Source organism: Phyllostomus discolor, chromosome 3, assembly GCF_004126475.2.
Source record: "Phyllostomus discolor isolate MPI-MPIP mPhyDis1 chromosome 3, mPhyDis1.pri.v3, whole genome shotgun sequence".
NCBI lineage: Eukaryota > Metazoa > Chordata > Mammalia > Chiroptera > Phyllostomidae > Phyllostomus > Phyllostomus discolor.
The window spans coordinates 744765-757665 of NC_040905.2; positions in this window are offsets into that span (position 1 = coordinate 744765).

Below are 12901 nucleotides of genomic sequence, written 5' to 3' on the forward strand. Positions count from 1 at the left end.
TCTATAAGAAGTTACTTTGCAGATATTTTACCATTTTTCTCTTTGCTTTAAAAAAACTAGATGTAGAAATTGTAGACAAGATTTGTGAGAAAGGTGCATGGGACTCTTCACAGTAAACTCACATTCAAAAGACCAAGCCCTTCAGCCAAATACTGGGTAAAAATCCCCAAACTCCCACCCCAAACCTTGTCGTTTATGTTTTAAGCTGAAATAAAACATTTAAGACACACAGGGTGGGGGCAGAAGTAGATCTGTGGTCGTGAGAACATGAAACATAAGCTTCGCTCTCATGTCGTTGTTATTGTATTATTTCTGATAGGAACACCTATAAACCTGCTTTTGCCGCACCCTATATATATATCAACACATACATTATTCCCTTTTATTAACCAGCCACCTGAACATTTTGCATGTTTCTGCGTGAACTTAAAAGCAGAAAGTAAACTTCACCTGGCTGGTGTGGCTCTGTGGATTGAGCGCAGGCCTGCAAACCAAGGCATCGTGGTTCGATTCCCAGTCAGGGCACAGGCCTGGGTTGTGGGCCAGGTCCCCAGTAGGGGGCGTGTGAAAGGCAACCACACATTCATGTTTCCCCCTTTCTCCTTCTCTTCCCCCTCTCTGAAAACAAATAAAATCTTCATAAAAACTTTTAAAAAAAGAAAGTAAACTTCATAGTAAATAACAAAAAACAGCTGAATTGGGATTTTACCTTTAAAAGTAAACCTACGACACGGAAATCTGACAGCTCTGACACCCGTGCGATTCTGCTCGCCGGTTGCACCTGCACTGATTCTCCAGGGTCTCCGGGCTCGCTGTGTCGGCGGCTGTTTTTCGATGTGTGATGAGATATTCTTTTTCTGTTTGACTTCTGGGGCTTAGTCACGACTGTCGTTTTTGCAAAAAGTATTAGAAACTCCCGACCTTTTCCCAGGGTCCTCTAGTAACCATTGACTTTCCTTGACCTGGCGTCCTTGTTGGTTCCCCCCCACAGTCTGCTGGCCCAATGCGCCCAGTGCCAGCTGACGAGGCTTTGAGTGACCCGAGAAGCTCAGTGCCACATCCAGGGCACACGCAGTCAACCGCGGCCACGTGTGCGACATTTGCTCCTTCACTTTGCAATTGATGTGCATTGTCTGGGGGTCAAAGGTGCTAACGGGGCCCACCAAGGGGTGCCACTGGCACAGCGGAACCCAGGACAGTGCAGTGCAGGGCCCACATGTAACTCACAATGTCCCAGTAGCCACATTTAAAAAAAAAACAAAACTAGAAAAAAACCAGGCGGTTAATTTCAATAATAGATGTCGTTTTACATAACACATCCAAAAGGTGACTATTTCCACGTGTAATCAATTTATAAGACATCGCTAATGAGATCTTTCACCACTTGCGTCGCACCAGCCCTTTGAACTCTGGTGCGCATGCCACAGTGCAGATCACCTCGACTGTCACTCCGGGCTGGCCACACCTCGAGGGGTCGAACGAGACATGCAGCTGGTGGCCGCTGTCCGCGACAGCCCACCCTGAGCCACCGCGCCCGAGGTCTATGAGGTCAGCGGACGGCCCCCAGCTGCTTGGGCCACATTAGTGCCTCACAAACACGCCCAGAGAATGAGACCCGGACAGACACCAATTGGCAAACCGCACCTAAGAGATCAGCCTCTCCGCCTCCTTCAGCAGCTGATCGCTGACACGAATCTCAGGGCCCGTCGTCAGAGCTTCTCTCTCAACGGCAGTCTGGCGGGCGCTGTCTCCGCTTTCCCAACTCTCCCCGTGACCCAGAGCGCAGACCCCCTACTCCCTCTCCCATTTGGCACACACAGAGGGCGTCAGCTCCTCCGTGCAGGGTGCCCGCTCCTCCGTGCAGGGTGCCCTGGAGGCTCTGGAGCCCCACAGAGGCCCAGGTGGGGCTCCCCGCCCACCACCTCCCCCAGCTCTCCACCCCCGACTGTTCCGCTGTCACCCCGAGGCCCTGTCCTCAGGCCTGGGCTCCACCCCGGTGCCTGCTTCCTTCAGACCTCCACTCCTGGGGCCCCTTCTCCCGACAACACTTCCTCAACCCCCACCCCTGACTCCTGACCCCCAGCCTGGGGCCAGGCCCATCCCCAACACCCAGAGGGCCAGGGCGACAACCGATGGGGCCTTCCACAGCATCTTTAATTTGAAAGTTGAAGCGTCAGCCATCAGTAAAGTAAAAAATGTGCCCTGGACCCCTCCCTTGATAGGTGTGTCTTTACAAAAATGTGCCCTGGGCCCCTCCCTTGATAAGCGTATCTTTACAGAGACAACCTCAATCACTCTGTGTAAAACTGCCGTTTTTAAATCGCCGACGTGACGACATCACCGGTAATGGTCTCCCATTGCACACTTCTGGGGGCTCCGTGGGTGGGGGGCACCATTGGGATGGGTCCGTCCTAGAAAGGCCCCGTGTGCCCTCGGGAGGAATGGGCATTCTGCGGCTCCAGGGTGGACGCGTCCATGATTTTTAAGGGGGGGAGGGCACCAGGTGACCCAGGGAACTGTGTGTTTTGTTGGAAAGACTAAAATTAGGGACCGGTTCATTCACGAGAAGGAATGATTTCGAATTCAACTCAGCCAACGCTGCCAGGGGCTCGAGTGTGGGGCTTGCCACCCCGCTGAGCCGGGTCCCTACTCTCCCCCAGACAGACAGATGCCCCTCTTTCCCAGAGAGAGCCGCAGGGGGTTTCGGTCTCGCCCCGAATCCCCTCCCTGGCAAATGGGCCGGGTAGGCTGCTAATCCTACACTCAGCGTTCTCCCCTGCACCCCACCACCGCTTCCAGGAAACACAGGTGTTCTCTGAGTGACAAGGAGGCATCACCTAGCCGGCCACGCACAGCGTAGTGACGGGGCGGCGGGCAGCCCCCGGCCAGTGCTGCCGGGAGCCTTGGCACAACGCTCCCCAGCAGTTCACCAGGGTTACAGCTCGGTCAGGGGCCAAACTCACACAAACCCCTTTGCATGAGGCTGTGGAACTCGGATCGGGCCTCTGCCCGCCACGGTGGCACCTCGCTACACTGTGCCCCGAGTCACCTAGGAGCCAGGCCCACAGCCCGGCACGGGCACTGGAGTTCCCCTGCAGACTCCGATGTGCTTCCCTAGAACTGTCCGACGTGTGCAGGGGGCACTCAGGACACGCAGATGTGGCTAGAACACGTTCGGTCCTGTGTTTTCTCAGTCTGCAAACTGGGTCCTTCTCCTGCACCTGCTGGGTGAGTCTGTTTCAAAGTTCAGCTCTTTCTCGTCTTTCTTTCTCTGGAGTTATTTCTGTGGGTGAGGAGGAAAAAAACCATCAAAAGTGGCAGGAAAACAGGTTGCTTTATAAAGGCCTCGCAGCTGAAGGGATGCTACGCCAACTCCCTCCCCACGCTACCTTGCGAGCCGACTCCAGCGCGGAAAGCTCCAGCTGCCAAGGACGCGATCCCAGAAGTCTGCACACACAGGTCTGCACGCCTCCTCCTTTTGCGAGTTGCTTGGTGGCGCTGCACTGATGTCGCATTTTTGACAAATGGAAGGCAGGAGCCTCCACCGGCAGAAAGCCTAGGACTCGCTTCACCGTGGTGCCGGGGACCGAACCCACCATGTGCCCAGGGTTTGCCTTGTGGCAGGAAGAGACGCCCGGGGGAAGCGATAGCGATGGGGAGTCTCTCCGGAAGAGTTGTGTTACCGAGAGCTACAAGCGTCACTCCCTGGTTCCCGGAGGACCTAGTCTGTGACCCGGGTGAGCGGGACACTTCTGACACTGCCACAGGAAAAGGGCGCAATGTGCAGAGAAAGAGAAACTAGGCAAAAACATGAGCTTCATGGGAAGCACGGGGCGGGTGTGTGCATAGGACGCTTCTGAATTTAGGGAGCGAAGTCACCGCACAGACCGGCCATCGTCCGTCACCTCCCCGGTGAGGACGACTCTTGGGGTGTTGCCCAGACCCGCTCCGGGTTGGGACTTTCGGGAGCGGCCACGGCTCGTCACCTTTCCGGAGTCACGTGGGAGCCGGCACTCGGGCCCCTGCCCCGAAGCCCGACGACGCCGGTGCTCACAGAGGAAGGACCCCAGGGGACACTCCTGGATGTCGGGAGTGGACAGGGCCCCGCGGGTCTCTGCTCTCACAGACACGGCCCGACTGCGGCTGCCGAGGCTTCGGCTGCCTGATCTGAAGTCACTTCTGCCCCTTCCCTTGGGACTGAGGAGTGGGAGCTGGGGAGTCGGCTCCCCAGGGAAGGGGCCCCTCCTTCTCCTCTCCGATCTGATGTATTCGCACTCCATGCCAGCACGTGCGGTGGCCGTCTGCCACCCTCGGGAGAGGCGCCGGACTCAGGGCGGCAGCTGGCGAGACAGAGGAGCCCGTGGCCTCGACCAGTTCCTTGAGCTGCAGGGCCCACCCGCGCACGAGACAACCCCAGCCCAGCATTTCAACTTGGACATAGCACGACGCCCTGTCTGGAGAGTCCCTTTTCGGTAGGTGTTCGGACCTGCAGCCGAGAGCACTCCGACTGGGGGTGCTGCTTTGGGGGTGCTGCTTTGGGGGTGCTGCCGCACAGATAAAGGAAGTGAGGCTCTGAGCGGTGACTCGCTGGACACCCACCGTGACGGAGCGGCAGGCTCACCGCCCAAACACCGGTGTCCTGGTTCTCTCTACCAGCCGTCAGAGAACTTTCTAGCTGGAATCAGAGGAAGCCAGGGGCGCAGTCTCAGGCGCGCCAGGAGGGAGGCATCTGCTGGTGAGCTCCAGCCGCCAGGACAGGACTCCCGCCAGCTGAGAGGGACACTCCTGCCTCGTTCCTGACCTCTCGGCCCACCCCCGGGTCGCCGAAGCCAACTGAAAGCAAGCACTGACCAGTCACTGTCCTAGATACACAAAAATAACATTACTGTACATGACCGAAAGGGAGCCAGATTCTCTGCATTTCTTTCCAACTTCCAAAAATAGCTAGGACTCTCTGCCAGCGAGAGTGGGGCTTGAATTCCCATGAAAAAAAAAAAATCAAGTCCATGGCATTTGCTCCAGTGCAGAAATAATTCAGTGCACACTGGAGACTGGACCTCTCGGTGCTCTCTCACCCGCCAGCCGCTTTCTGAAAGGAAGGGAGGCTGGACTCTGGAAAACTGGGCTCTTGTCTGTAGAAAACGTTTGCCCTTCTTTTCCATCACCCGGGATCTGCCCCTTTCTTTGTGGGTTTGCAGAATCTCTCGTCGTAAGACCGAACCCGCGATTCAGTGTAGAGGCTTACAAGACCAGAGACTCGTTTTCCCAGCCTCCCTTGCAGCTAGAAACCGGGTGCTTGGCTCACGGGCTGCCGTGATGACTACTCTTACGTGTCAATTTACTGGGCCACAGGGTGCCAAGATACGTGGTTAAAGAATGTTCTGGGTGTGTCTGAGGGTGTGTCTGGGAGGGCATTCCTGGACGACAGGAACGTTTGTGTCCGTAGGCTGGGTGAAGCATTTGCCTTCCTGGGTGGACCTGGCCCTACCCGACCCGCGGAAGGTCTCGACGGGACGGAAGGGCAGAGTGAGAGACAATTTGTCTCCCCTGCCTCAGTCTCGGACGCCTTTCTCCGGCCTTTGGGCTGGGACTCCTGCTGTGTCTCCAGGCTTGCTCACCACAGCTCCTGGGGTTTCTCTGCTTCCGCAGCCACGGGGGCCAGTCCCTCGTAACCAGACCTTATCAACGCTCATTCCTTATCGTGTAATTCCGCGTGATACGTCATACTAAATCATCCTGTTCATCCGAGGAATCCAGACGAATCCATCCATCCAGAAAAAACAGAAAACCGCCCCCCAGATTTGGGGAGGGGGGCAGGGAAAGCCAGCGTGGCAGGAAAAGGTCCGGAGAAGGGACTGATGGGGGAGAGGAGTGCCCCCAACCAGACAGGCCTCGGGCCGACAGGCCCTGGGGTCGCACGGGTCGTCTGTGGCTTCAGAACCAGAGCAGGGGGTGGGGCTTGCGTCTGTCTCCCAGGGTCCAGGAGGCAAGCACCCCACGTGGCTCTCAGAGGTGTCTGTCAGTGCGAAACGTTTGCTGCTTTTCACGGACAAACTCCCGGGGAGAGCTGTGCGTCTGAGGTGAGAAGGTGAGGTCACCGTCCTCTCCCGCCCCTGGCAGTCCCGCACCTGTGAGTCCCGCCCCCAGAGGCTCTGCACAGCTCGGAGGACGGCCGGTGGCCGGCCCGAGGACCGGAGCCCACGGCAGCCTCGCCAGCAGGTCCGTGGCCGCATCTCGGAACCTGGGACCGCAGGCCGATGGAGGGACCGCGCCCGTGATGGGGCCGCGTCGGCTTCCGCTACAAAGGGCGGTGGCTGCACCCGCTCGCAGCCCCTGGTGCTCTCAGCGTCCGCTGCAACAGAGGCCGGAAGGAAAACGCCCAAGGGCCAGCGCTCACAGAGGCCGTCCTGAACGAAAAGAACCGGCCGAGCCCTGTTTCTGGAGCTCGGCCCCAAACTCCCACACACCCCGAGGCTGCTTCTCCCCCCGAGGGGCCTCCAAAGTGCAGCGAGGGGCTGACACAGGGTCGGTTCCTGTGTTGTTCTCCGGACCAGCAGCTGCGGGCCCCCCTCCGCCCCACCTGGCGCACAGAGCGCTAAGGGTTAGGGAGCTTCAGACCAGGACTGCACTGAGCTGACCGGAGAAACAGAGTGGGGATTCTGGGATCCTGATCACAGACGATGTCACTGACTGTGAAAAGCCACGTGAAAACCACGGTTACTGTAACCACCAGCATCTTCTGGGGAAGACACAACAAAACAAAGGACACACGCAGTTCCACGGACGACGAGGAAGACACGGAACCCCGGGGCCGGCGGGCTTGATTGTGAGATTTCAGGGTGCGGCCCCTCCCCCACCCGGAGGCGACACACCGGAGTGTGTGGGTGCACGGACACGCCCTGTTCTCCGGACCCGGGGGCGTGAACCGCAGCTGGGCTGTCCCGTGACGCCGGGTGTGGAGCCCTTCACTGGAGCCTCCGCCCACTTCCTGGGGTCGCTTTTGTTTCCTCTTTTTCAACACAGCGAGCGCTACCTGGGCAGTGAGGACACGGCCCATTTAATAGTGATTCGTTCTTCCATATTGATTAGTTCTTAATATCACTACTAACATTAGTTTTCCTTAATATTTAAAAACCTGGTCACACTCTCTAAGGGTTAAATACCACTGCCCATTCTGTCACCCAGAATTGGGGGGAGGAGGGAAGCCGCCACATGAGGGGCGCGGCAGGTAGGAGAACATCATGCAGGGGGCGTCTGCAGGGCCCGGACAGCCTCTCCCCACTGGCGTGATGACGCTACTGCCCACTCATGGCCAGTGGGTTTCAGCGTGGCCAGCTACTGTGCTCTAGTTTTTCTAGAAACGCTAAAGTTGAAAACAAGCACTTCAAGACCCACCAGAGGAAGGAGATGCTGAGTGCTGACCAGTTACCGGGTTTGGGTCAGCTGCTGCGGGTTTCGGCTGTGGGAGGCCCCTCCCCGGGGCCTCGGGCACTTCTGCACGCCCCTGCTCCTCACCGAGCACGGCGGCTTCCTGTGTTCCACGGTCCAGCCTCGCGGGACCCTGAGCGGCACGCCGGCCCCTGTGCCGGTCTGCGTTCAGCCTCAGCACCCGGGTGTGCACCCCGCTAACCTCCAGCCGCCCCACATGGAGACAGAGGGGCAACGTTTGCGGAGTCCGGCGGCCACCCCGCTCCGCCACGGGAGAAATGCCCCCATTGTCTCGGGAGCAAGAATCGCCGCGATTCCCCATAATCGAGCAGTTGTCCGTGGACGGTTATAAATAGACTTTAATGCACAGCCCGCTGTCTGAGAGAGTGTGTAACTGTTGGCCGAGGGCGCAGTGGGGAAGGGACGTGGGGCACGTCCACACGGCAGGGGAATGGCCCGTCTGCAGCGAGCGAGGGGGCGCTGGGGCCCCCCCAGCAGGGGTGTCCAGCTTTTCTGCATTTCTGGGCCGCACTGGAGGAAGAAGAGTTGACTTGGGTCACGCATTAAATGCATTGTGACACGTAATCACAAAAAATCTCATCACGTTTTAAGTATATTTACCATTTCGTGTTGGGCTGCACGCACAGCCGTCCGGGGCCGCGTGCGTGTCTGCACACCTGGACTCGATGGAGCGGAGCTGGGGGCAGCGCCGTGCTTGGCCTCCACGGGGCGTCTGCACGTCAGAGACCGGGTGTCCCCCCGCCCCACCCTCCCCACCCCCCACCCCGGGCAGCCTTGAGCTCAGGACCGAGGAGACCCGAGGCAGGGCCAGCAGGCATCCTGCGAACCCCCGGGCAGGGGCGTAGTTTCAGCCGCTCGGAGCGAGATGCGCCCGCGGCGCTGTGATAGGAACCCCCCCCCCATCTCCCCATTTGGTGCTCTGCTTTCCCTCACCTTTCCCCAGGTGACCCCGCCCCCCCAGAGAACCGCCCTGTGCCCTGTGCTCTGAACAGAGTGTGTTCGGAGCCGGAGCCGATCCCTGGGGCAAGATGGTGTCTCAAACATCCGATGGGGGTGACGGCGGCCCTGAGCAGCCAGCCAGGGGCACGTGCCTCTCTGACCTGCCCCAGGGTCCCACCCGCCGGCCGGAGGCAGCCAGGTGAGGCTGTGGAGCTCAGTGACGCTGAGCAGGGAAGGACAGGTGTGCCGGACAGAAAGGAAGACGGGCGCAGAGGGCGGGCACAGAGGACGGGCCCAGGAAGGGCAGCATGTTTCTGCCCCCACCCCCCCCGTCATGTAGGTGGGGTGACGAAAGAACAAAAAGGCCACTTTGAAACAGAAAATAGTACATTGTATGCATTTTTAAATGTGCTTTTTCTCAAATATCGGTGAAATATGCTTTGAGACACTACTTTTTTTTTTTCAGCTGAGTTCCTAGTATGATCTCTACCCCTTAAAAATGTACAAGGTTTTACAAATTCTTTTTGACAGCTTATCAGCTCTCAGAGGAGGGGCCGCCCCTACGCTGCCTGGAAGGCCCCGTGCAGGGGTGGGCCCCCGTCTGATCCTACAGCGGGGCGATCCTGGATCCCGGGGAATCCAGTTCCGGGGAGAGAACCTCCCACTCCCAGGGCGACTTCCTGCCTGTGGGTGGAGGGGCCGGAAGTGATACTCCAGGGTTTTGACCCCAGCCCCGGAGGCACAGGCAATAATCAGTGGACGGACACATCTGTGCACGAGATAGCACAGTGGCCGCTGTCGGGCCACGGGCCGGCGACACGGGCTGATGTGGACACTTCTCATGTCACAGACCGCAGTCCGACTCCAGCCCCTACGGGGCAGGGCTTCCGTGACGTTGGCGAGCTTCGGAGTCGCCGACACGGCTGGGGACGTCCTAGGTCGCTGGCCCTGTTCCCAGAGGCCCTGGGTGAGGCCCGAGGCCTGGCCTTGCTCACAGGCTCCCGGGTCCTCGGACAGCCCACGGCCCCGGAGTCGGGGCCGGGAGACAGGAGGCGCTGGCCACGTTCTGCTGCCGAGTCACGGAAGATAAGCTCTGCCTGCGCGTCCTCCAGCCCCAGAGTCCTTAACCAGACAAACCGAGAGGACCGCCGCCAAAGCCCCCTGGGGGGAGGGAGGAAGCTCCCTGACTCCGCGGGAGAGGACCACAGAGGTGTCCACGTGAGAAGAGTGACCAGCAGTTGGATTCCCGTTTCCCGCATTTTTTTGTTTTGTTCAAGGAGAGGAAAATCCTGGATCCTCAGAAATCCCAAAAGGAAGCCCTAGCTGGCATAGCTCAGTGGATGGAGCGCGGGCTGGGAACCAAAGCGTCGCAGGTTCGATTCCCAGCCAGGGCACATGCCTGGGTTGCAGGCCACGGCCCCCAGCAACCGCACATTGATGTTTCTCTCTCTCTCTTCCTCCCTTCCCTCTCTAAAAATAAATAAGTAAAATCTTAAAAAAAAACTCACAAAACCCTAATTTAAGCCTCTCATCTCTGTGCTGCTCTAGTACTTCCTTTAAAAAAAAATCCCAAAAGAACAAAGACGTAAGGATCTCATCTGTCCCCTCGTGGTTCCCAACACTTGCAGGTGACGATGGATACCACAGAGGTCATCTGTCATTCAACACCCAGGGGCGGGCACACCTCGCTGACAGACGAACCAGCGGTTTTCAGTGGGTGCTCTTCTGAGAAGACACATCTGTCGACACAAACACGGTCGAGAGAAGAGAAACCCCAGGTTTACCAATTCTCATTAAAAAATTCTGAGTGTGTCCCCAATTATGTAACTGAGTGTGGCACAAGCAATCAATGCTAACAGGAACACTGCACCTTTAGAAACGTTTCACCGGCATCAGCCAGTGGACGCCCGTAGGAAGCTGGCGGGGCAGGCGCGGTCCCCCTTGCTCTGTGGACAGGGAAACCGAGGGAGGGGAGGGCGGGACTCACCCCAGGGGGGCACCAGTCAGCACGGAGGCGGAGCGGACACCCTGCGAAGGCACTTTGGATTTTTGTGCCTGAATCATCAAGAAATGCAAGAGAAAAGCAAAGGAGCCAATACCTGAGTTTAGGAAAGCCAGCCTGGGTGAAAGGAGCAGGCACTGTTTTCAGCCGAGAACATAAGCTAACAGTTTGCCCGCCCCCTCGGGGCTGCGGCTCTTGCCCCGCCTGCTGCGCCGGCTCACCGGCCAGTGGGCCAGTGGGAGCTGAACGCAACCCTGTTCCTCTTCCGAGGGGCTCTGCTTCTCACTGAGCAGGTTCTGCCGGGGTTTCTAGCAAACAGGGATTTCCTTCTTCTTTTTGTTAAAGATTTTATTTATTTATTTTTAAAGAGGGAAGGGAGGGAGAAAGAGAGAGAGAAACATCAATGTGAGGTTGCTGGGGGCCGTGGCCTGCAACCCAGGCATGTACCCTGACTGGGAATCGAACCTGCGACGCTTTGGTTCCAGCCCGCGCTCAGTCCACTGAGCCACGCCAGCCAGGGCTCCGGGATTTCCTTCTGGTTTACGTAAACCAGCCCGCGAACGCTCAGCAAAGGAAACCCCGAGGAATCCTTCAGAAGCTCTACCGAGTGCGAACGTGTGAATGCTGCAAATAGCTCCCTTCCGCTGCTGCGATCCTGCGGGGAGCTTGTTGTCGCGGAGCGGCAGCCGAGCAGCTGCTGTTTGGTGGCGCCTTGGGCTCCTTTCCCCGGGGAAACCTGGAAGCGCGTCGGCGGCGGGGAGGACCAGATGGCTGCGCACGGCGGCTGTTTTCGGGCGCTCGTCTGTCTGGGGGGAGCTTCGGGGCTGCAGGGACGTAAACACCGGAAAAGAGCATTCATCCGCCGTCCCACGGAGACCGCGCCGGCCAGCGCCGAGTTTGCTCCGACGCCTCTCATTGGCTCGGACGCGTCTCTGCCGGCCGTAGGTGCAACGCGCGCGCGTGGGCTGGGGCACCAGAGGCCGCCTCTCTGCGCCCTGCCTCGTCAGAGGCGTGAGGGCCGCCTTCCCACCCAGGTCCTGGGCTCGGGGAGGCCCGTGCTCGCAGCGTCGGTTCTGCCCGCCTGCACCGGGCGAGACTCAGAAGCCGGTGGGCGGTGCGCGCTCAGCAGGGTGCGCGGTGTCTTCCCGGCGCGGAGGCCGTGCGTGCGGCGCATGCGCCGCAAGGCACGCCTCGTGCTCCCTTCTGTGGGCGGGGGAGGGGGGGGGACGCAGGCGCCGCTGAGCCTCTGGTGGCGGGCCGGGAGAAAGACTTGAACGTTCACCCCGTATCTGTGTGCGAGTTTATCCATTTATTAATACAACGTGTGCGTAGACCTTTCTACTAACATGCAGGGTCTGCAGAAGTAAGGCTTGCTGGAGTGTGGTCGGTGGGGTAGGTGAATGGCTTGCACGCACGCACAACACACGCACACAATGCACACACACGTGATGCGTACACATATATGATATGTACATGCATGATATAGACGTACATGACGCGTTTGTAAGTGTTATGTGGCGTGCTTGACTGTGACATTGCTATATTACAGAATTACATGCTAACAATTTTGTAATAAAAGATTTTATCGTAAAAAGGGGCGTTATTTATGTCAGGCCCCGTATGTAAGGCACGCAGAAATAGGCAGTGGAAGGGAAAAGAAAAATAAATAAGATCGAGCATTTTCTTCCTGTTCCCGACACACGCACTAAGGGAATGGCACGTCTGTCCTGGAAACAAGGCGTGACAGCTGTAGCTGCCGTGAGCACAGCGTGTGTGAGTGCCAGTGCTCACAGACGTCACCTGGTTCACCCTGGGGTCGGCCTCTGGCGGGAGGTGTGGTTATCATCTGCGCCTCCTCCTGACCGCACCGAGGTCCAGACCAGTCGCCTGGCTTGTCTGTGGCCGCCCAGCCACAGAGGAGGAGGGACCCACCCACACACAACCGGTCACCAGTTCGCCAGAGCTCTGAACCTCTGGCATGTTACCATCCTACTCACCAGCGAGTGACAGGGGCCCCTGTGTGTGAGTTCCCGTGATGCCTGCATTAGGACATGCGTGTGTGTCACCCCGTGTAAGTGCTGCTCTGAGTGCTGGCCTCGCCTGCTGGGACGGAGACCCGTGGGTCTGCGGACTGCGGGATTTTCATGGGCCCGTCAGCCTTGAGCGCCGCCCCCGGTGTGTGTGAGGCACCAGCGGGCCCTGTTGGAGGGGCAGCTCGATGAAAGAAAACAGTGTTAACCTTGTGGGCAGGGGTGGCTGGGGTCCCCTAAACTGCTCGACAGCCACTGAAACTTGAATGTCCTGGAACCTGGGACGGGACGCTCTCCTGCCCGCAGGGATGTTCTCCGACTTTCTTCGTGTGGGATGTCGCTCTGCTGCTGAACCCAAGCGGAAAAGCCCCCCCACCTGTGTGCTGTCACCCAAGCCCCCCCCCCCCCCAGAAGCGCTGCCCTGCCCCGGAAGCAGAAAGGGGGAAGTCGAAAGACAGCAACCTTGCTTATGGAAACAGCG